Source organism: Pleurodeles waltl, chromosome 6 (genome assembly GCF_031143425.1).
Source record: "Pleurodeles waltl isolate 20211129_DDA chromosome 6, aPleWal1.hap1.20221129, whole genome shotgun sequence".
In the NCBI taxonomy this organism is placed as follows: Eukaryota; Metazoa; Chordata; class Amphibia; order Caudata; family Salamandridae; genus Pleurodeles; species Pleurodeles waltl.
Window position 1 is genome coordinate 1,084,032,286 of NC_090445.1, and position 24,306 is coordinate 1,084,056,591.

Below are 24,306 nucleotides of genomic sequence, written 5' to 3' on the forward strand. Positions count from 1 at the left end.
TTGTAGAGTGGAGTGTTGTAGAGTGGAGGGGAGTGTTGTAAAGTGAAGTATTGTGTTGGAGAGTGAAGTGGCATAGTGTTGGAGAACAGAATGGAGTGGAGTGAATTGGTGTAAAGTGTTGTTGAGGGACATAGAGATTTGTAGATTGGTGTGGAGTGATGTAGAGTGAAGTAGTATAGAGTGTCATACAGTGGAGGGCATAGAATTGTATAGAGTGCCGTGAAGTGGTGCATAGTGGAGTAGAGTAGAGTAGCGTCATAAAGCAGAGTGAAGTAGCATAAAGTGGAGTAGAGTGGCATACATGGAGTAGAGTTTCGTAGCGTCGAGTGTTGTACAGTGGAATAGTGTGTTATAGAGTGGAGAGGCACAGAGTAAAGTGGAGTGACATAAATTGGATTGAAGTAGTATCATAGAGTGGAGTAAAGTTGGATTTCGTAGAGTGGAATGACATAGAGTATAGTACAGTGTTGTGAAGTGGTGTAAAGTGTAGTAGTGTGGGGTGGAGTGGTGTTTAGTGGAGTATAGTGAAGTTGAAGTGCGTATAATGGAGTATATACGGTGTGGGGTGTTTCGATTAAAATATAAAGTCAAAAACATTGTGTGGACTAAACATCATGTCAAGAATATCAAGGACAAAAATATTGTGAAGGTAAGTTTCTAGGGGTAAGCAAAGTTTTACTATACTTAACTCCACATACTGTATATGTACCTTGACAAGATATATCTTTTCATGGTACACAGATGTGCAGTTAAGAATAATAAATCTATACTTACCTATTTTCACTTACATTCTTAGCATTTTGGTCCTCCATATTTCTGACACAATAGCCTGTCCACATGATATTTTTAGCTCTGATATTCTGTCACACAACCATAGTGTGGGAGGACACTGCCATTACAGCAAACGTATTGTCAATTGCAATGACTATTACATTTACACAGACATACAGTTTACTGATGAAAATACACAGCGTGCAAGTGAATAATGTGTGGAAATGGCATCATCAAGTTTATGGATTTGTTTTGATCCTATGAAAATATTTGTTTCCACCCCACTTCGAAATTACAAAGAAATGTGATTTATTTGTGCTTTCCTAATTCCGATACATACTGACATATTTACACAGTTCATATAAAGGCATTTACATTTTGTTCTTCAGAGAAAAAACATAGCATCCCACAACCTTTCCTTTCAACCCCCTGTACCAAGCAAAGTTGTCTCATAAATCCTGTCAGTTTGCAGTCAGAGAAAGACAATTAAACACAAACCTCCCTCTGATGACAGAGCCTAAGATTTGACCTCTGTCTTTGAATTCACAGCAACTGTGACAAGATAAAAACAAAATGTAAAGGCGTGTTTATTGCTCATTTACCTCTAAACTACAGCATTGTTGTATTGGGGGTGCTTTAGCAACCCCCGATCCCCTTCTTCCAGCGTCTATGGCATAGGAGTGAGATTAAGGAAGCTGATAGATTTAGCTATGCAACTAGTAAAGAGCACTGACCAAAGTAAACCAGCTTGTAAACTCAACATTATTTATCACAGACATCTGGTAGTTGTATAGATAAATGGAATCAGTTAACCAGATAGATAGGAAGGAAGAAATCTTTTCAAAGGAATGCAGCAGTTTACTGCTGTGAACTAGCGTGCTGGAGACAACTAAAAACACATCTACTCTCCTGGAGTGCCTCACGAAAAAGAAAAAAAGAGGTCTCAGAAAGTGAGCGTTCTTGGAGGAATAAAAGGAGCCAATCAGAGAGGTGGCAACTGGAAATGCTTTACAGGAGGGATAAAGACATGCTGGAAAGCCTAAGACAAATAAAGCCAGCAAATAGAAAGGGAGCAAATGTGAGTTACAAACCACAAAGCCAATGCTAAGGAAATGGGAGGAATGGATTCCCTCTCTCATCTCCTTTTCTAGCACTCTTGATAGTTGGGAATTAACTGGTCACCCTGTCTCCCTTTGTGGTTGCCTTCCTTGTGTCACAGAAAGCTCAAGGGCCCCAGAGTGAGTAGTTAATCCAGTTCATGCCGTTTTCCTTGGCATTCTGGGACTTGTAGTTATGGGTTTGTAATCAGATGTGTCTGAAATGACAGCTGTCGCATTTAGTAATTGGAGTCAGTTGTTCCATCAATAAATGGACATGTTCTACTCGTTTTCCCCCTCCATGCTCAGGTATAGTTGGTCACTCTGTTGCCGAGATGTATACCTTTATTCATAGTTTGGGGACTACATCTATGCCAAGTGGCCCCAGGCCATACAGGGGTTCCAAGTTTCCACGACTACCTCAACCGGTTTAGTTTTTGTTTTTGCTTTGCGCTCTGGGCATGTAGTCCTAGTTAACGCTGTATGCGTGTGAACTAGAAGTACCTTATCCTAGGGAACAAGTGCACCCTCGAGCCACATAAAACACTGCGAGGCAGTTGCCCCTCTTAGGCAGAGTCGCTCTTGTTTTTGGGAGCCGTAGTTTGTCCTGGCTGTGCTGTGAGCCCTATGGTCCGAGTACCTACAATACATTTTACTACAAAGTTAGGACAGACTTTAAGTGGGTCCACTTGCATGCTGAGTGTGTCACTTGTGATGTGGAGGCTTAGGGAGCTGAGTGGGGGCGGTAGGGAGAGGGTCACGTGCTGTGTTCCTCTTTTGTGGTGGGCAATGTGCTGTCTCTGGAGATAGCTATGGATACTTCAGAGCTTTGTCGCTGTCTCAGCACATTGTGCAACTCCCTGTCTGATGCTCGCGGAGTTCGGGGTACGCCTACTGCGTGACGGGAGCGCGGGGCAGGGCTGGGAGTCAGGTGACCGAGACCAGGAACCGGTAGCAGAGACACTGACACAGGGACAGAGAATAACAGCAGCAGCAGCCGCCAGGGTGATGCAGGAGGGAAAGGCTGCGAGGAAGGGAGCCGGAGCTCACTAAACAAAGTGAAAGGCTGCTGGGACGGAGGTACCCGGGACGATAGGATGAGGGAGACCAGAGGCAAGACGAAACCACGGGATTAAAAGACCGTGCGAACAAGGTAAGTAAGTCCCTAGTACTGAGAGAACTCTGTGACCACCCGTGTCATCTACGTTACAGTTGTCCGTTTAATTAGAGAGGAGACAGACATCCGCCCAGGAGACTCGAGGGTGGCAACCCCTTTGATTCTGACGGGGTAGTACGGGCGGAGGGTAGTGCCGTGAAGTAGATACTAGAAGTGAGATGAGGCAGGCAGGGTGTCACGAGCAGGACGTTGATGCTTAGCGCAGTGACCTGCGATCATCGAGGGTTTCGAAGCACTGTGGTCTTTGACTGTGTGATATTTGGGATGGGGCACAGTGTAAGGGCGCTGTATTAGTAGTATCTGGGAAGATAAGGGAAAATTGTTTCTGTGCTCACTGGTGCTTGAGAGTGACCCGGGGGAAGGGGGGTCGAACACGGGGCAGTGCCCTATGATAATTGAAAGCTATAAAAAGTGCTTGAAATAAAATATGTAAGTGCAGGTATCCGCTATCTCGGAGCACTTCTTTGCCTCTCAGAATTTCGGGCACTCTCCCGTTAACCTCTGTTGAGAAGCCCCTTTCAAATGATAAACGTGCAGGCATTTCGTACCTGACAGGACCGGCTCATTTAAAGCACCGTACGTAAGCATGCTTTCAGAGAACAGTGACATATGGTACCGGGATGAGAGCATCAGGATTCTGTCCTTTTTATGTGAGTAGTTTGGGGTGGGGGCAAGTTACGGGGCCCTGGTCCGTGTGAATCTTCTGGGGAGGGTCGAGGTGTTATTGAGGGCTCTGCACTCTTAAATACGTGGCGACTGTTGGCTGTGTTAGTCCTTAGTCCTATTTGGTGAATACCGTACCCTATAACTACCGGGAACTCTGCGGGGTGGAATACGGAGTGCAGAGACAAGAAGGTGGCCTGCGGGGGAACACGAGGGCGCAGGTGAAGCAGAATGTTCAGAGACCCGCGGGGGAGGCAGGTGACTGCAGCCTGTGCTGAGACTGTTAAGGACCTGATAGGCCCAGGCAGAATGCTTGTGACTCAAGACTGTCAGGTGTTTATCAGCTGACAGGGTTGTTATGACGGTGGGACCCACAGGCAGGTGCTGCATTTTCCACAGGCAGGCATTTCAGCCCTGCGGGCTTTCGACACAGACATGTTGGAAGAGACTATTTACTGACCCTAATGCAATAATAAAGGTGGAGGGGGCTGCGACGTGACGTCACATAATTTGATGCCTTCGCACATTCCCGCTCTTTTATTCTTTGACTTGTTTGCATTATGCATGTCGGTCAAGACATCGCAACTTGAAGTAAAGGGCATGCAAGCAGAGGCGAGGAGAGACACTGCCCCTCACTAGGTGATTGGAAGTGCGTAGGTAGGAAGGGATAGACTTGAGGAAGTACAAGCCCAGAGATGCGTAGGAGTATGCGACGTGGGGAATGAAAACAAGGTGTGGTACGGGACTTTGGTCACGTGCAGTTTTTTAAAAAAAGAGCAGAGAGGCATGTTCAGCGCCATGAAGCTCCCTCTGGGCCTCTGATGCATAAGACGTCTCTGTTAGAAATTGGGCTTCTGGTTGGCAAAGGTATGCCACCTGTTGAAGCAGGAACCACAATCCTAGTCAGGGTAAGTCACACCCTAGAGTAGAACATTCTCCATACTTTAATACTTAGAAGAAGAAGAAGCTTTATTCGGTATAAAAAAATTCATCCATTACAATACATAATCAACAAAACATTATAAGAATACCAATAAAAACCATGTATAATAAAAGCACCCATCATAAAAACATGTACATATAAATATATATATATATATATAAAAAAAAAAAAAACAGAAGAAGATAAAAACCTCATTCATAAAAACTGAAGAAAAAATAAATGAGATCATTCTAAACATTCTACATTTTTGCGCCAAGTAGTAGCTCCCTTCAGGAATGATCCCAGGCCCTTCCATACCAGTACATCTGAGGCCATTTGCAGCCACATGAAAGTAGGACGGTGTTGCACAAAACCCTTGGGCCTAAGGAGCGGTAGTAGGAATCGGGTTCTAAATGGTGCATAAAAGACACAGAACAGTGTAAAATGGATCAAAGTCTGATGGGACACACCATCACAGGGGCAGGGTCTAATACATTTCTCCCCATACTGACCTAGGGGGAAGCACAAATTACTTCTAATGATCCCCAAGCGAAATCGAGTTATGAGAGACCTTCCCCTCACATCCTTGATTTCTAAAAGATATCGCTCAGGACCCACCCACATCTTTAGCATAGTAAATTCCCTGATCGATTTTTTCCTTAGAGCCTCCCCCTCCCTCTTGGTCTCCTGGATTCTCTGAAAGTTATCCTTAACCCATTTCTTATCGTAGCTAGTCAGGTCCTCGGGATAATCAAACAATTCAGGCCGCCCCAGGTCATGTGCCATCTTCCTTGTGTACGACAGCCAGGGAATATGCTTTACATTGTCGCAGGCCAAACAATCCCTTAGGATATCCCTATTAAGACAGGCATGTTCGTTACTCCAAACTGAAATCCATAACAAAAGGGGAGCCACCCTAGAGTAACTTGTGCTCACCCCCTAGTAGCTTGACACAGAGCAGTCAGGCTTAACTTATGAGACACCATGTAAATGATTGTGCAAAGATACCACACCTGGTTAGAAAAATAGAGCTTAATTTGATAAATATAAAACAAGACCATAAAACAAAAATCAAATAAGTGAAAATTGAGTTATGAATTCTTAAAAATAAATGATAGAATAGCAATTAGAAGCAATAAGCGCTTACTTGGGATATCTGGTTGCAATGGACTGGGACACAGTTGAGAGTTCAGGCGGACCTCAGTGGAGCGCAGACAAGCTACAGGGACCCAATGAGGCCCGCTGAACAACAGTACCTTAATCCTGGTTGCGTTGATGGTGATGTGGGGAGCAGAGGGGGGCGATAGGCTAGTGTTAATCTTGCAGCAGAGAAGATGCGCCGATTTTTTAATTTTTTTTTACCCACGCAGTTGCGGAGATGCATATTTTTGTTTTCATCCCCTCATGCAGCAGTGGCGATGCAGCGACACAAGGGTGTACTGGTTCAGAAGGCGATGCCACGGAGTCAATACCAGCAGCAGCAGCAATGCGGTGGCTCAGCGGTGCAAAGGTTCAGAAGGTGATGCGCCGGTTCGGGCCCTGCATTAGAGTTGATCCCCACAGTAGAGGCCATTGGCAAGTTCCGATTCACACAACGTGGGCAATGTGGTGGTTCGGTCCCTCACAACAGCGTTGATGCATTGGTTGTGGGTGGAGCAGCACTTTATACCCACTTCCAAGGACCCAGGACTGGATTGGCATGACTTTGCTGGGCAAGACTCACAGTTAGAAGAGTCCAGGTGATGTAGCAGGTCAGTTGGAAGTCTTTGAAGTCTCAGAGACTTCAGAACACAGGAGGCAAGACCCTGGAGTCACTTTGGTTCTGGGTTGGAGTAATGCACGACTAGTCTTTCTCACTGCCAGGCAAGAAGGGCAGCAGGACAGCACAGCAGAGTGGCAGTCCTTTCAGCAGAACCACAGTCCTTCTTCCTGGCACAGTATCGACAGGTCCAGAAGTGTACGGAGTTGGTGGTGTCAGAGGTCCAGTACCTATACCCAATTGTGCCTTTGAAGTGGGGGAGACAGTCGCTTCCCTTGCTTCAGAATCACTACTGGGTGGTATGCAGCACTTTGTGTGGAGTAAGGACACAGCCCCTTCAGGTGTGAGTGTTGTTAAAAATTGGGTCTCTAGTTGGTAGAGGTATGCACCCTGTCCAAGCAGGAACCACAATCCTAGTCAGGGCAAGTCAATAACATAACATACATTAGCCTGTGCTCACCCTCTGGTAGCTTGGTGCAGAGTAGGCAGGACTAACCTAGAAGGCAATGTGTAAAGTACTTGTGCAACACGCACACAATAACCTCAGGAGATACACCACAGGAAAATACTTCACACAGATGTAGAAAAATAAAGTTTGTGTATCTGGTTAATTTTAAATTCAACACAATATAATTCACAAATATTGAAATATTTGCTTTGCAGACTCAAAAATAAATCACGGTTGATGAGCAAATGCAGAGATCAAAATGCTGGTGCCGGGGATTCCTCGGCATGGGTGTCAATGTCCTGATGGACTCCGGTTCTGTCCTGGTTGTGCTCCTCTCGGAGAGTAGGGTTCGGCTTAGCGGGTCAAAGCTGCCCGGTTGACTGAAAGTAGCGAACAGCAAAGGAAAGCAGGGCCAGTCAGGACGATTTACAGATGCAAGTCGCAAAGTTCGGCAGAACCGCCTGGCTTGTCTGGAAGTAGCAAACAGCAAAGGAAAGTAGGGCTGCTCCAGGCATTTCACAGATGCTGGTGACAAAGTTTGTCAAGGCCGCCTGGGTTGCCGGAAAGTAACAGTGGCAAAGGGATGCAGTGCCGCTCCAGGCAGGTCACAGATAGGAGTAGCAAAGTTTGGCAAACGCCGCTTGGATTGAGTTTGATAGTGGCGAGCAGCAAAGGAAAGGAGGGCCGCCCCGGGCAAGTCACAGATGCGTCGGCAAAGTTTGTCAAAAGCCACTCAGGTTGAATTTGAAGGAAGCAAGTGGCACAAAAAGCAGTGCCACTCTGAGCATTTCACAAATGTGAGCAGTGAAGTTTGGCAAAAGCCACTCAGTGTGAATTTGAAAGTAGTGAGCGACAAATGAACGCTGCTCCGGGCAGATCACTGATGCGAGTGGCGAAGTTTCAGACAAGCCGCTCTGCTTGAATTTGTAAGTAGCGTGTGGCAAAGGGAAGCAGAAGCACCTCTGAGTCACTCTGGTTTTGAAGAACGTGTCGTGGGCTACAGGGCAGAGATCAGCAGGTAGCAGGGTGGCTCAGCAAAGCAGGCAGTAATTCTTGAAAGCAGTCAATCCTGCCAGAGTGACCATCCTGGCACACAGCAGTCTTTTCACCAGCAGCGTTTCACTCGAGTGTGTCAGGGACCTAGTGCTTATACTAGAAAGTGCCTTTGATGTGGGGGATGACTACAAAGAGTTCATGCAAAGTGCAGATGTCCCCCTTCAAGGTCAGCCTCAGTTCCAGACTATCAGTGGGAGGTAATCAGCCCCTTCATGTGGACTCTAGTCACTACCCTTTGAGGTGTAAGTGTGAGCCCTTCCCAACCGCCACCCATCAGTATGGAGATGCATGCGGATGAGTATTCTGTGTTGTGGGTGTCTGAAGGGAATTCACAAGTGTAGCTGTCACCTAGTCCAAGCCTGACGTGTATTGGAGATAGGCTTTGGGCACACAGGGCAGTGAGTGCAGAGAAATGCCCACTTTTTAAAAGTGGCATTTCTAAAATAGTAATAGTAAATCCGACTATATCAGTAAAGAGGATCTATTATCATCATTCCAATGGTACTACATGATGCAGCAGCTCCTCTCGGATCAGGACTTGGAGCTGAAAGGTATTATCAGGAATTCTTAATTCTGGTCAACGAGAAAGGCATGCTTAACAGTCATAAAAAATGACCTTGGGGAGTTTTTCATTACCAGGACATGAAAACTTAAAAGTATATGTCCTGCTCTTGCTTACATGGCACCCTGTTCAATGGGCTGCCTAGGGCCTATCTTAGGGGTGACTTATATATAAGAAAATGGGAGTTCTGGAGTTGGCAAGAGATTTTAAATGCCAAGACAGGGTTGCAGTTAGACTGCATGCACAGGTTCTGCAGTGGCAGGATTGAGACATGTTTACATGGCTGCTTAAGTGGGTGGCACAATCAGTGCTGCAGGCCCACTGGTAGCATTTAATTTACAGGGCCTGGATATATGGTATGCCACTTTACAAGGGACTTATACGTAAAATAAATATGCCAATTGTGGATACAACTGTGTTACCATGTTTTAGGGGAGAAACACATGCACTTTAGTACTGTTCAGCAGTAGTAAAGTGTTCAGAGTTCTAAGGCCAACAAAAAGATACAGAAACAAAACAGAAGAGAAAGGCAAATAGTCTGGGATAAGACCGCCCCACGTATGTCGGGTCTAACAAGTGTCAACTACTTGCTCCCATCCTCCCAGAATGGCTCATCCGACTTTGGCTAGCCCATCAGTCACACCTAAGCTTCTTTATGTGTGGCTGTCTGGAGGGAATGCACAAGCCCAGCTATAACTCACGCCAGAAGTGCTTTCAGAGATAGGCGGAAGGCACCAAATGGATAAAGTAAGAAAATGACAACTTTCTAAAAGTGTCATTTTCAGAAGTACAGTTTAAAATCTGACTTCACCATAAGTTGTGATTCTAAATTGTCATTCCAGACACAACAAACCTTGGGGTCCCATCTCTTCCCAAATGGAAGTTACACTTATAGAATGTAATAAGGGAATCCCAATGTTATCCTGTTGGAAAGATAAGCTTTGCAGTAGTGAAAAACAGTGGTTTGTAACTTTTCTGGCCTTTCATTTGCATGCTTTATTAGCTCTAGGCTCTCCAGTTTCATATCGTCCCTCCAATTGTTTAAACTGTCTTTTCTGCATTCTTTCTTGAACTCACTTTCTAATAACAGGCCTTTAAATGTTATTCTTATCTTGTCACATTTGCTGTGCATTCAAAGACCAAGGTCAAATGCCAGGCACTGTCTTCCAAGGGTGCTTTTTTACTTTTCTTTCTCTGACTTCAAAGTGAGAGGATTTATGTTACAATCTTGGGTGTAGGAAAACGTTTTCTTCTAGCACAAAACAACATTTAAATGAACTGCGTAAGTATATCAGAATATATCAAAGTCACGCATGGAGAAATTAAGCAAATGTTTTTTTCTGAAGTGTGTTGGAAACAAATACTTTATTATGATCAAAACTAATCATTAGACTATGTGATGCAATTTCCAAACATTTTTGTTTGTGCACTGTATAATTTTATTAGTAAAGCTTTATGCCTGTGCACATGTAACGGTCATTTCAATTGAAAATGTGTTGTTTGTAATGGCAGTGTGCTACCACACCATGCATAATTCACTCTTTGACTCATCACTCTACTCTGCACCACTCCACACCACTACACTCTGCTCCACTCCATGCCAATGCCCTCTATGCCACCTCATGCTTCACCTCCCTACTCTACACTATACCACCCTATGGTATGCCAATGCACTCTTCACAACTCTACACCACTACGGTCTATGCCACACCAATCTAGTCTACACAACTTCACTCTACGCTTCTGTACTCTAAGCCACTCTACCAGAATTCACTCTAAACCACTTCACTCTGTCAGCACACTGTATGCCAATGCACTTTACTCTATATAAGTCAACTCTGTGCCCCTGCACTCTACACCGGTTTTGGCTGCCACTCAACAGGGGGCAAGGGGGTTGGAGGGGTGGATAGAGCAGATGGGGAATGAAAAAAAGAAAATAAAAAAACGCTTACCTGTGGAGGAGACGCTCCGTCCTCTTCCATTCCCGGCTGCACAGGCTCCCAGCCAATCACAACTCTGCTTTCACCAGCATGACAGCAGCGTCATGATTGGTCTGAGCAGCCTGCTTCTCTGCTCAGACTGGGAATGGGAGCCTGGACATGTTCTCCATTCGGCTGTGCAATACAGCCGGGTAGAGAACATGCAAAGTGCGCATGTCTGTTTGGCCGGTCCAACACCACCGGCCAAACAGACATGCGCACTTTTTGTGCACATATCCATACCCCAGCCCACTCACTCCAGCCCAGCCCTGCCGATTCTCCCAGGAAAAATAAAATGCTAATAACGTAGCGTTATTATCATTTTAGTTTTCCTTTCCCCACATTCCAGTGGAGTGATGCTCCTCTTCCTTGCTCCGCGCCAATCAACTGTATGTCACTCTTATCTACTCTGCAGCACTGCACTCTATACCACTAGCACTCTACACCACTTTACTCTACATCATTACACTCTATGCAGCTGCACCCTACTCTGCACCTCTCCAATCTACCCCACTCCACTCTACCCTCAAACAATCTACTCTATGCCACTGCACTCCACACTGCACTACTCCACTCTAAACCGGTCGAGGATGCTTGTTTCTGGTCCAGGGAAGACCTGGCCTGGCAGTTCTGGCTGGACTGTTCTATGGGGAGCAGTGTCAAGACTGATTTGCGTATGACTGGACCCAAACTGGGGTGGGGTGGTGAGCAAAAAAACAAAGGATTTAACCCCTATCTGTGACAATAGGTGAATGTTTGACAATATTCAGTATTCCAACCATCATCTTTTTATGTTGCCATAGTCATCCTCAGTAGGAAGGGTGTGCCCAGACGTGGGTCCCATGCTCACTGTGCCACTGGATTCCTGCTCGTCTGGCTGATGAGGGGTGATGCTATGAAATCGGCCCCAGGATGCTTCTTTTCGGCCCCAGGAGGACCTGGCCTGGCAGTTCGGGAGGGACAGTTCCCCTGGAGAGAAGGGTCAAGGCTGATTTGCATATGGCTGAGTCCAAACTGGGGTGGCATGGTGAGCAAAAAAACTATGAGACTGGGGGTTGATGTATGATAATTTTCAGCATTCTGTCCATCAACATTTTGTGCCACTCCTCTCTATGCCACTGCACTCCACCCCACCCTGCTCTTAACCAATGCACTCTACACAACTGTACTCTGTCACAGCACTCTATGCCACTGCACTCTACATCACTGTACTCTACGCCACTGCTCTCTACGCCACTCTACTCCACTCTACACCACTGCACTCTGAGACTCTACTCTGTAACACTGCACTCTTTGCAACTGAACTCTACGCCGCTCTAGTCAGCACTACTCCACTCTATGCCACTGCACACTACACCACTGCACTCAATGCCACTATACTCTACTCTTCACCACTCTATTCTGTTCTACTCTGTACCACTCTATGCCACTACACTCCATGCGTCTCAGCTCTACTCTGCACTCTACACCACTGTACTCTATGCCACTCGACTCTACTTAGCACCACTGCCCTCCGCATCACTCAACCCTATGCCACTGCACCATTCTACTCTATTGCACTCTATGCCACTGCTCTTCTCCACTCTGTACCACTCCACTCTGCGCCGCTCCACTCTGCACCACTGCACTCTACTATGCACCACTCTACAGCATTGCATTTTACAACGCTGCATTGTACGCCGATGAATTCCGTGCCAGTGCACTTTACGCCACTATACTCTGCAACACTCCAAACCAATGCACTCTACACCAGTCCACTCTACATTATGCTACTCTATGCGGCCCACACTATCCCACTCTAATACACAACACACTCTGCCACGCCACTCTACAACATTCTGCTCCACTCTTTGCCATGCCATTCCGCAACACTCCATGCCACTCTCCTCTAGGCCACTAACTTCTAGCTATGCTGAACAGCAGCCACGCTGGTGTACAACATGGTTAAAACACCAGGATAAGATCATGTTGGCTTCAGCGAAGGAGGCAGCTTCAAGCATTGAAAGCCCAAGCCAGTCCATAGTGACCTAGGCAAGTGTTGTGGGCATATCTTCTGTACCCGTAAAAGTTCTACCACAAACCCCTAGACGTCCAAGCACCCAGTAAAATAACAAGTCCCCCCAGCTTTCTTCTTTTAGGTACATCTTTGTGACCAAGCCCAAACGGAATTTATTTGAGTGAAGTGTGCATGAGGGGCTTCTCTGACATCGTGATTGAGTGTTGAGTAGGTGGTCTCCTGCTTCACAGAGGCTCTTTCTTGCCTACCCTCATATTCCTGCAACAAGATATCTTGATTTCTAAACATTAACTCCTCTTAAGATCAACCCCAGTCTTTGACTTTTAACTCCTTCCCTCACCTGTGCACCCTTAGGAGATCTGCCCTCTCCCTAAAGCCTTCTTTTCTTCTCTTTTGCTAATCAGAAGCCTGTGAATGGCTGTCCAGAGCCCACTACCTCCCGTCTTGTGAGATGCTAACATTTTGGGGAAGGCTCTTCAATTATTCCTTCCTCTTGTCAAATTCTTTTCCTCTCTTGGGCTTTCCCACCCCCCCACCAGTTCCATCCTGTATGTTGTATGGAAAATGTAGGTGGTACAGCGTGCATTACGAATAGTCAGAGTACTTTATCATTGTTACATTATGGTTTGTGTTTGTTGGGCATCTTCGAGAGATGCTGGTCTCTGATTGTTAAACATGCACTAAGGCCATATCATTGGCAAAAGGGTGGTTTTCAGCGCGACAACCCGCCCCTCAAGCGTATAGTTGTTCAAGGATGCGACATAAAACATTAGACAGTCGATCTTCGGATGCAACATAACACATTAGACAGTTGATCTTCAACCCCAAGCACACAGAAAAGCACCAGCGCCAAAAATTTGTATTGGAATGCCCTTCATAAATCAACCAGTGAAAAGTGGAAAACCGTTCACCCACGTGGAATGCAAAGAAAGGCAAAGTCACTCGGAATCAAAATATATTTCGCAAATGCTTAATTCAACCTCAGGCACAGTAAGGCCACCTACGGTTTCTCCATAGCACCAGTAGGACTCATCACTAAGCACTACAAATAACAAGTTACACTTAGAAAGCCCAAGTCCCTGTGGAAAGACATTGCCGGAATGCCGAGGGTGCAACTAGCCTTCGCATGGCAGATATGTTCTACACAGATGCTGATAACATAACTAAGTTGGCCGCGTATCCTGTACTGACAGAATGAAGGTGCCAGCCGGCCTTTTTCCGGCTTGAGGCCAGGACGCAGAAGCAGTTATTGGGTGGTGGACATAGGAAGAACAAGGAGCCGAGGGATGGTTTCCACACACTGCTACTGAACTGAAAATGACATCCTTAATAGCTTGTTAATGATTTAGCTGAACAAGCTTTGGTAATGCTGATAGGTCTGGCTGTACAAAAATATTGTAGGGTAATGTAAGGCATTAAAGTAAATATCGTGGGCATCAATATGTATTTGTGCAGAAGCGAAGAACTGCAGAATAATAATAGTGTAGGTTGAAAGTGCAAGTGGCAGTGTCAGGCCAGACCTAAAAATCCATGTAGTTTAATGACTACCGTTCTCCTATCTGCGCTCTTGCCAGAGAAAACATCAATTATCTTATCATCTAAGACACTTTAACAGCATTACAATGTCATTGGTGTGCACCTAAATGTTCAGGCGCAGGCAGCTGTATATATAAATAAAATGATAACAGCTGTGTGGAGGGCAAGCCATTTTTCGGTCGACGCCTAGTGCTAGCAACATCTAGGAGACATTCGGAAAGCTGACTGGGGAGTGCATTTTGACCATTGCTTTCCATAGGTGTTGTGGTTTGTAACTCACATTTGCTTGCTTGTTAATTTCTGGCCCTATTTGTTTTTGGCTGTCCGGCTTGAGTTTGTCCCTTCCATTGCCCAAATCCTATTTATTGTATTCTTCCCCCAGTGTTCAATTTCTGTAAACAGTCCTTTAAATCTTGTTCTTGTCTTGTTAAATTTACTGTGCATTCCGCAACGGAGGTCAACTGGCAGGCTATGTCTTCCAGGGAGCTTGGAGTTTACTTTTCTTTCTCTGACTTTTTATGTGACAAACATGCTGGCTATGGGACATGTGCTTGAGGAAGGAAGGCTGTACAATATAATTTTTTTTAGCACACAACAAAATTTAAATGTCTGCAAATGAACTGTGCAGATATTTCAAAATAGAATTAAAAAAAGCACAAATGAATCACATTTTGGTAATTCTGAAGTGTGATGTAACAAATATTTAATATGATCAAAACAAATCAGTACACTACACTACAAATAAATCAATACACTAGGTTATGACATTTCCACACATTGTTTGTGCGGTGTATGCTTTTATTAGTAAAACGGTATGTCTGTGCAAATGTAATGGTCATTTTAATTGAAGATGTGTTGTCTCTAATGGCAGTACTCTACCACACCATGCATGCTTCACTTCACCCCACATCACACTGCATCACAGTACACTACTGTGCACCACCCTACGCCACTTCATCCTATGCCTATGTACTCAACTCCACTCTACACTATGCCAATGCACTCTACCCCACACTACTTTAATATGCACCACTGCACTCTACACCACTCCAACCTGTGCCACTCCACGGTGTGCCAGTGTTCTCTGCTAGACTGCACTCTATGCCACTGAACTGAGCCAGTGCACTCTACTCTGTACCACTCCACTCTATGCCAGTCCACTGTCACTCTAATTTACTCTTCACTCTAAGCCACTGTATGAAACCTTACACCTCTCCACTCTGAAACAATCTACTCTATGCCACTGCACTCAATACTACTACTCTCAGTGCCTCTCCATTCTGTGCCACTCCACTTTGGGCACTGCACTGTAGTCTGCATATTTGCACTCTACGCCAGGGCACTCTACACCACTTTACTCAAAACCAATGCACTCTACACCAGTCTACTCTGCACCACTGCACTCTACACCACTATACTGTACTCTGCAACACTTTACACCACTGTACTCTAAGCTACTGCTCTCTACACCACTCTTCTCTGCATCATTTTACGCCACTTCACATCAAAGGAGTGAGCTTTACTGCACACCACTGCACTCTAAGAAACTCTACTCTGCAGCACTAGACTCTCTGCCACTGCACTCTACGCTACTGGACTCTACACCACTCTACTCTGCATCTCTCCACTCTGTCACTGCAGTCTATGACAATCCCCTCTAAACCACTATAATCTACAATGTATGCTATGACACTGCTCTCTATGCCACTGCACTCTTCTGAAACAAGCTACTTTACATCACTGCACGCTGCTCTACTCCATACTGTGTAATTCCCATCTACATCACGCCACTCTATGCCACCGCAATCTACCCTGAGCCATGCCAGTCTATTCTATGCTGTTGCACTCTATGCCACTGCATTCAAAGCCAAAGCACTCTACACCACTTTACTCAAAACCATTGCCCACTACACCACTGCACATTATGGCAGTCTACTGAACCACTGCATTGTGCACCACTTTATTCTACATCATTGCACATCACTTTACTCTGCACCACTCTGTGTCAATGCACTCTTCCACTCTTCACCAGTGCACTCTATGCTACACCACTGCACTCGACAACACTCTACTCTGCAACTGCAACACTGCACTCTCCGGTACTGAAATATACGCCTCTGCACTCTATGCTACTGAACTGTATGCCACTGCAATCTATACCACTCTGCTGAACTCCACGCCAACACACTGTATACCTCTAAACATTCTATGCCACTACAGTCTACTGTGTACTACTGCACTCTAATACACTACACTTTGGGCCAGATGTAAAAAGGGTTTTGCGACTCGCAAAAGGTGAAAAACACCATTTGCGAGGCACAAAAGCCTCTCCGGTATGCAGAAATGCATTTTGCGAGTCGGATCCGACTCGCAAAATGCATTTCCGACTTGCAAATAGGAAGGGGTGTTCCCTTCCTATTTGCTACTCGCAATGCTATGCAATTTCATTTGCGACGGCGAAAGCGGTCGCAAATTAAATCGCAGTTACCATCCACTTGAAGTGGATGGTAACCCAGTCGCAAACGGGAAGGGACCCCCTCCCTTTGTGAATGGAAACAAAAATAATTTTTCAGAGCAGGTAGTGGTCCTATGGACTACTGCCTGCTCTGAAAAATACCGAAAAAAAAGGTTTCGTTTTTTTTTTCTAAGTACAGCTTGTTTACCTTTAAGGAAAACGGGCTGCAGATAGAAAAAAAAAATAACTGCTTTATTAAAAAGCAGTCACGGACATTGTGGTCTGCTGTCTCTAGCAGGCCACCATCCCCGTGAGTGCCCATACTCGCAAAGGGGTCGCAAATTGCGACCCACCTCATTAATATTAATGAGGTGGGTCTTTGCGACCTCATTCCGAGTTGCAGAAGGTGTCTGAGACACCTTTCTGCATAGGAAATTGCGACTTGCAATTTGCGAGTCGCATGGACTCGCAAATTGCAATTTGCAATTTGCTTTTTTGCTACATCTGGCCCTTAATGCCTTTCTACTCTGTACCAATCTACTCCGTGCCAATGCACTCTACCCCACCATACTATGCCCCACTGCACTATTCGCCACTGTCTCTCCACCTCTTCAGTCTAGGCCACTCCACTCTACTCTACAGCACTCCATTCTGTGCCACTCCAATCTATGTCACTGTACTCTGCAACACTGCACTCTGTGCCACTGTACTCTGTGCCATTGCACTGTATGCAAATACACTCTGTGCCACTACTCTATGCCACTGCAGTCTACCCTGCACCACTCCGTGCCACTTCACTCTACTCAGAATCAATTGCCACTGATTTCTACTCCACACAACTGCACTCTGCCAGTCTACTCTACTCGGCACAACTCTCCTGTACACCACTACTCTGTGCCACTGCACTCTACCCTGACCACTACACTTTACCCTGCACTACTCCACACCACTTCACTCTACCCTGAAACATTTTACTCTACGCCACTGCGCTCTTCGCATCTCTACTCCACTGTGCGCCACTCAATGCCACTGCACTCTATGCTTTGCCACACTACTTTACACCACTCTACTCTAAACAACTGCACTCTATGCCATCCCACTCAACACCGCTTTACTCAAAACCAATGCGCTCTACACCACTGCACTTTACACCAACTACGCTGTATAAGAGCACTCTACGCCACTATACTCTTCTCAGCAACACTCTATGTCACAGCATTCTACACCATTGTGGGCTACAACACTGCACTCTTCGCCACTCTGTTCTAATCTACCCCACTGTACTCTTTGCCACTGCATCCTGGACCATTCTACTCTATGCCACTGCACCCTATGCCACTCTCTCTACAAGACTGCACTCTGCTCCACTGAACTCAGTGCCACTCAACTTTGCACCACTGCACACTGCACCACTTCTCTTTGCACCACGCTACTCTACACAATTGCATTCTCTATCACCTTATTCTGCACCGCTCTACACCACTGCTTCTGCACCAGTGCACTCTACTCTACACCACTGAACTCTACTACACTCTATTTTGCAACACTGCACTCTCTGCCACTGAACTCTACCCCACTCCACTCTACACCATCCTACTGCACTCTATGCCAATACACTCTACACCAATGCACTCTGCACCATTACACCGTACACTGCTACACTCTAATATGCACCACTGAACTTTGATACCACTGCATGCCAATCCACTCTATGGCACTCTACTCTGCAACACTGCACTCTATGCCAATGCACTTTATGCTACTACTCTATGCCACTGCACTCTGCCTTGCACCACTACACTCTATGCCAGTTCAGTCTACTGTGACTCAGTCTACTTTATGCAACCTCACTCATGCCACTGTCACCGCAATTTACCCTCCGTCGCATCACTCTATTCTACGCCTGCAGCATGCTATGCCACCTCATTCAACGCCAGTGCACTCTACATCATCTTATTTAAAACCAATACACTCTACCCCACTGTATGGTACATCAATCTATGTTGCACCACTGCACTATATGCCACTCTACACCATTGCACTCTACATCACTTTTGTCTGGGCTGCCCTACGTCTCTGCACTCTACACCAATGCACTGTGCTCTACAGCACTCTACTCTGCAACACTGCACTCTGCACCACTGAACTTTATCGTATTGCAGTCTACGTCACACTACTGAACTTTACGCCAGTACATTCTATGCCAGTGCACTCTGCATCACTGCACTCTATACTACTACACTCTACTGTGCACCACTGCACTCCATGACATTGCACTCAATGCCTATCTACTCTCTACTACTTTGCTCTATGCCAATGCACTCTACCCCACTTTACTATGCACCACTGCACCTATTACTACTGCACTCTCCTCCACTCCAGTTTAGGCCATTCCACTCTACTCTGTGCCCCTCCATTCTGTGGTACTCTACTCTGCAACACTGCACTCTAGGCCACTGCATTCTACGCCAAGGAACTCCACTCCATTACTCTGTGCCACTACACTCTTCCCTGCACCACTCCACACTACGTCACTTCACTCCCCCCTTGATCACTCTACTCTATGCTACTGCACTCTAAGCCACTCTGTGCCATTCCACCCCGCTGCACTCTATGCCACTCGACCCTGCACCATTCTCCTGTACTCCACTACTCTATGCCACTGCACTCTACCTTTCACCACTCCACGCTAGTTCATTCTATTCTAAAACAATCTATTTTACGTCACTGCACTCTGTGCATCTCCACTCTGCACCTCTCCACTGTATGCATTACACTCTAAGCTGTGCCACTCTACTCTGAATCACTGTACTCCACGCCAGTCCACTCAACACCACTTTACTCAAAACCAGTGCAATCTATGCCACTGCACTGTATGCCAACTACTCTGTACCACTGCACTCTGCGCCACTATACTCGACAGCACTCTATGCCACTGCGCTCTGCACCATTGCGCTTTACATCAGTGCACTCTACACCACTCTATGCTAACCTGCACCACTGTACTGTACACTTCTGCTCTTCTCACCACTCTACTCTGTGCTACTCTACACCATTGAACTCTACACCACTCCACAAGACTGCACCTCGTGCCACTGAACTCAACGCCATTCTATTTTGCATCATCGCATTCTGCACCACTAGTCTTTTCCCCACCCTACTCTATGCCAATGCACTCTATGCTACTGCACAACACTCTGCACCAATCAATTCTACGCCAATGCCCTCTATTCCACTACACTCTGCCACTGCACTCTGCATTACTCCATGCCATTATAAGATGTTCTGCACAACTGCAGTCCATGCCGCTGCACTATACACCACTCTACGCCACTACAATCGGCACCACTCCAATCTACCATGCTCCACTCCATTCTACCCTGCACTGCTCTACTCTGCGCCACTTCACTCTATTCTGAAACAAGCTACTCTATGCCACTGCACTGTACTGTGCACCTTTCTACACCTCTGCACCCTACCCCACTCTACTCGGTCACTGCACTCTAGGCCACTTTATTCAAAACCAATGCACTCTACGGTAGTCTACTATGCACCACTGTACTTTACATGACTTCACTTGAAGCTGTTCTACTTCACTTTACGACCCTGCACTCTACGATACTCCACACTGACACTCTACTTCATTATACTCTACTCCACTCTGACACTGTAATCCACTCTATGCCAGTACACTCTACAGCACCTTACTCAAATCAATGTCACTCTACAACATGACTACACTGTATGACGCTTTACACAACTCCCTCTATGCCACTCCATACCACTTCGCTCCACTCTATTCTATGAGATATCCTATTCCACTCTGCTCCATTCCATAACTCCAGGCCACTCACTCTTTGATACTCGATTCCACTCCACTCTACGCCACTCAACTCTACAACGCTCTGCTCCACTATCTGCCATGCCACTCTCCTACACTACTCCACTCTATGCCACTCTACTATATGACAATCTACTCCATTCTACGCCACTTTACAAGTTTACTTCACTCTACGCAACACCCTCAACGCCAGTCCACACCTCTCTGACACTCTATGCCACTCCACTCCACTTTATGCCCTTCCACTTTACTACACTCTGCTCCCTCCATGACACTTCACAACATCATACACCACTCCATGCCACTCAGCTCTACTCTGCACCACTCTATGCAGCTCGATAACATTCCAATGTATTCCACTTTTCAACACTCCCTCCACACCACTCTCCATTTCCCCACTAACGTTTAGCGATGTAACCAAAAGCCATGCTTGGGTACAACATGGCCAAAACATATTGGCAAAGTCAATAGCTCTTGTATAGGTGAGACTTATTGGCTTTGGCAAAGCTTGTTTGTGGAAGCACACAACTTGTGTCCAAACAACACATGTACTCCTGGGCGGAGCCAAGACCCCTCGCTAGTAATGCTCACATAATTGTCTGGTGACAGCTGTGCTCTCTAGCCAGATTATAAAGATGGCCTCCTTGCCAGCTAGTATCATGAATATTTAGAAATATTGTCGCAGGATGGTGTGCCCTAGGTGGCTAAGCAAATTACAGGAGAATGCAACTTTTCACAGGAGGCTGAGCTGCATTGAACATCACAAGATACAAATTTTACCAACATGTCACCCAATAAATTAAATCTAAATGAATCACTCATGCCTAGCTAAAACAAACAGCGACATCAAAAAGATGGAAAGGAAAACACACTGTGTGAGAAACTACACTAATTGAGAAAGTGAAGGTTGGATTTGAACTGAACCTAGAAAGCAGACTGGTGAATATGTAGGGAGGCTGAGAACGTCACAATTAAATAACCAGAAAACGCAATTGAAATCTTCCAAGTTGTATAGCTCCTTGAGGTAAGGAAGGAGTTGTTTAACAGGCACCAAAGAGCGAAAAACCCTTGACTCTGTGAAATAACAGCAGCAGCATCCTCTCTTGGAGCTACACTGGGAAGAGAGCACAGGGTTCTAGTGCCTGGGGCTCATCATCTTCCATGAGAGGCTGCTGCAAGCCTCATCCATTGATGCTGCACGATGAAAAGTGAACCCTGAAACTGAGTGATTAAATTGTTTAAAAGTGCAGGGGCCATATATATATATATATATATATATATATATATATATATATATATATATATCTGCTGCTGAATACAAATGCTGCCCAGTTTGGATTCTACCTCATGTGCCTTTCTTCCACCGTCTTACACTTCCGGTCTCATTATCTCACTCATACAGGTCCCCTTTCATCCATGCTTTCTCCCTTTGACCCAGAGAAAGAGTGACAGATGTAAAAACAGTGACAAAGTCTAAGGATACAAAATAAGTCTCAGTTCCTGAAGATGAGTGCTGGTTCGCAACACCTGCTAGCACTGGAATAAATTAAGCATTGCTGAGACTTGTGTTCTCAGAAGCCAAAAAAGGGGCCAAAAGGAATTCTGGTACATGAAGTTGTGCACAAACACTGTAGACAGTTTTAACATTTTTGCAAAGGTGAAGGGTATAATCAGGATTGTAAACCTGGTTCTTATTAAGTACAGTTCAAGTGTGTCTCCGACAGTGCTTCCTGGTAGCTGAACCAGAGACCTGTGACACAGAGGTTGCTGCCTGTAGCAACCAATCCCATCCTATATAACCAACTACCAGCCACGGGGCCAACTGTTGTCTGAAAACCTCAAGCAAAGAGAGTAAAACAAGGTAATGAAGTGTTAGTATTAATTTATGGCTACTGAATGTTTTACATGATCGCCATTGGCATTATTGCACTAAGGAGTAGAAATTTACTTTTGTTGGTCTTGTGAGGCCCCACTCAGCCGCCAATACATCGCTTCAAAATCCACCAGTCCAGAGAACTCATATCTGGAAACTATTCCAGTCCCTGCCAATCATGGACTTTGAGGCAGACATGGCTGACCCGATGGACCAATAAATGTTAGAAATGGAAGCTGCAGCCAGCAAAGCGTATCATTAAAGACTATTGCGACCCACAAACTGATAGTGTGCCTTCATTATTTGACATGAGCTAGCTGAAATGATGATGTTTGACTGCACTGAGAGATCTTATGGCTTTCACTAATTCCAGGTTGCTAATAAAAGCTTTTTAGTCAGTCTGCATTTCAGAAGAAGACAATAGCAGGACAGACGTAGCCAGCAAATAGGACCCAGAGCTGATGGTGGGTCTTCCTGCACCTAAGTTGACACTTCAGCAAGTCCATTCTGGTTCATTAAGGGTGCGTCAGCCATGACCTGGATTTATACTCTGTGTGAAGTTTATTTTTAGATTTACCATCATTGCTGAGCAAATACCAGTGTTGATGTCCACTGCAAGCGTATTGGTAGCTGACTTTGTGTTTTGCTGTTGTAGCTGCAATTTAGACTGTGTTTTTTGCTCCTTGCCAGCGGAGACAGGGTAGGTCCTTTCCACTCACATCAACTCTAGGACTGGGTGTCATTGTTTTGCTTCTGAGAACACGAGTCTCAGCAGTGGTTAATTTAGGCCGGTGCTAGCGGGTGCCGGGCCTCCTCACTCATCTTTGGGGACTGGGACTTATGTTTCATCATCCGACTTAGACCTAGAGAAATAGTGACAAATTGAAAAACAGTGCCAACGGGAGAAGGCCTGGATGAAAAGGGACCTTCAAGAGTGAGATAAATATACTGGAAGGGTAAGATGGTAGAATCAAGACAGGACAGTCTTTGTATTCAGCAGCAGTCACTTATAAAACACTTAGATGCCCTGCACTTTTTAAAATAATGTAGTCACTGAGTTTCAGGGTACATTCTTCATCTTACAGCATCTATGGATTAAGCTTGCAGCTGCCTCTCATGGAAGCTGGTGAGCCCCAGGCACTAGAAAACCTGTGCCCTATGCTCAGTGTGGCTTCAAGAGAAGATGCTGCTGCTTTTACTCTTTCACTGAGTCAAGGGATTTACACTCTTACGCATTGATCCAATACTCCTTCCTCACCTTAAGGAGCTACACAACATGGAAGATTTTAATTGCCTTTGCTGGTTATTTGGTGTTTACTGTTTCAGCCTTTCTTTGTGTGGGGATATAATGCCATGGACAGTAAGTATGGTTTTAGTGATAGAAATTCTACTGATATTAATAACTTGTTTTTTTCCAATTGTGCTATTAAAACCAGATAAACCGGCAGAGATGTGCTCATAGTAGAGGCCTCTCTCATTGTTAAACACAGACACTAAAATCCCTGCCAAGATAATTAAAACCGGCTCATCCCATATATCCCGTGGTTAACACTTCTAAAACAATCTGGATTTATTGCATGCAGAAGCACACCCCTTAATTTTGCATTTTTGTGTACAATATTACAGCTAAATGCAGAATTAGCGTCCGTTTTCTTAGATGCCATGAAGACTTTCCGTGCTTTAGAATGGGGGGATTTGTGTGCTTTGCCCGAGAGGCACAGATTGGGAGGTACTTTTATAAAATGGATAAGATTACTTGATACGAGCCCCATTGCCTGGATTTCCATTAATGGGCATAAATCTAAGCCGATTTGAGTAAAAGATGCACAAGACAGTGCTGCCTTTTATTGCCGTGGGTATATGTAGTGGCGTCTCAGCCTCTGGCCTGTGCATTTGTGGAGGCCTCAGATTGATGCCAGTAAAATTATTCTCAGTATAACAGATGACCTATTGCTATATGTAATGGCCCTAGAAATGAATCTGTCCACTATCAAATGGGGAAATCTGTTGATCTGCAGTGCCTTAGGGTCTAGATTAAACTGGAGTTAATCCCTTAATTTTTCCACCCACTGGCATTTCTTGAAGAACATTACAATAGCCTTTACCTTGGGAAGAAATGCCCACTAGGCTTTTTTAGGATAAAAGTGCAT

At 45.4% G+C, this 24,306-nt stretch overlaps 1 protein-coding gene across 3 annotated transcripts in view; it reads left to right on the forward strand.

The window, feature by feature from the left end:
• The first annotated feature begins 2,824 nt into the window (after nucleotides 1-2,824).
• SLC66A1 (solute carrier family 66 member 1) overlaps nucleotides 2,825-24,306 on the forward strand; it is a 128,523-nt gene continuing 107,041 nt past the window's right edge. Inside the window, exons 1-2 of one of the 3 annotated variants that reach the window (XM_069240152.1) lie at nucleotides 2,834-3,021; nucleotides 11,238-11,461. The gene's annotated coding sequence lies outside the window, so the exon portion shown is untranslated. Of the gene's footprint in view, nucleotides 3,022-11,237; nucleotides 11,462-24,306 lie in introns of all 3 variants that reach the window. The other 2 variants (XM_069240151.1, XM_069240154.1) reach the window with 2 other exon arrangements.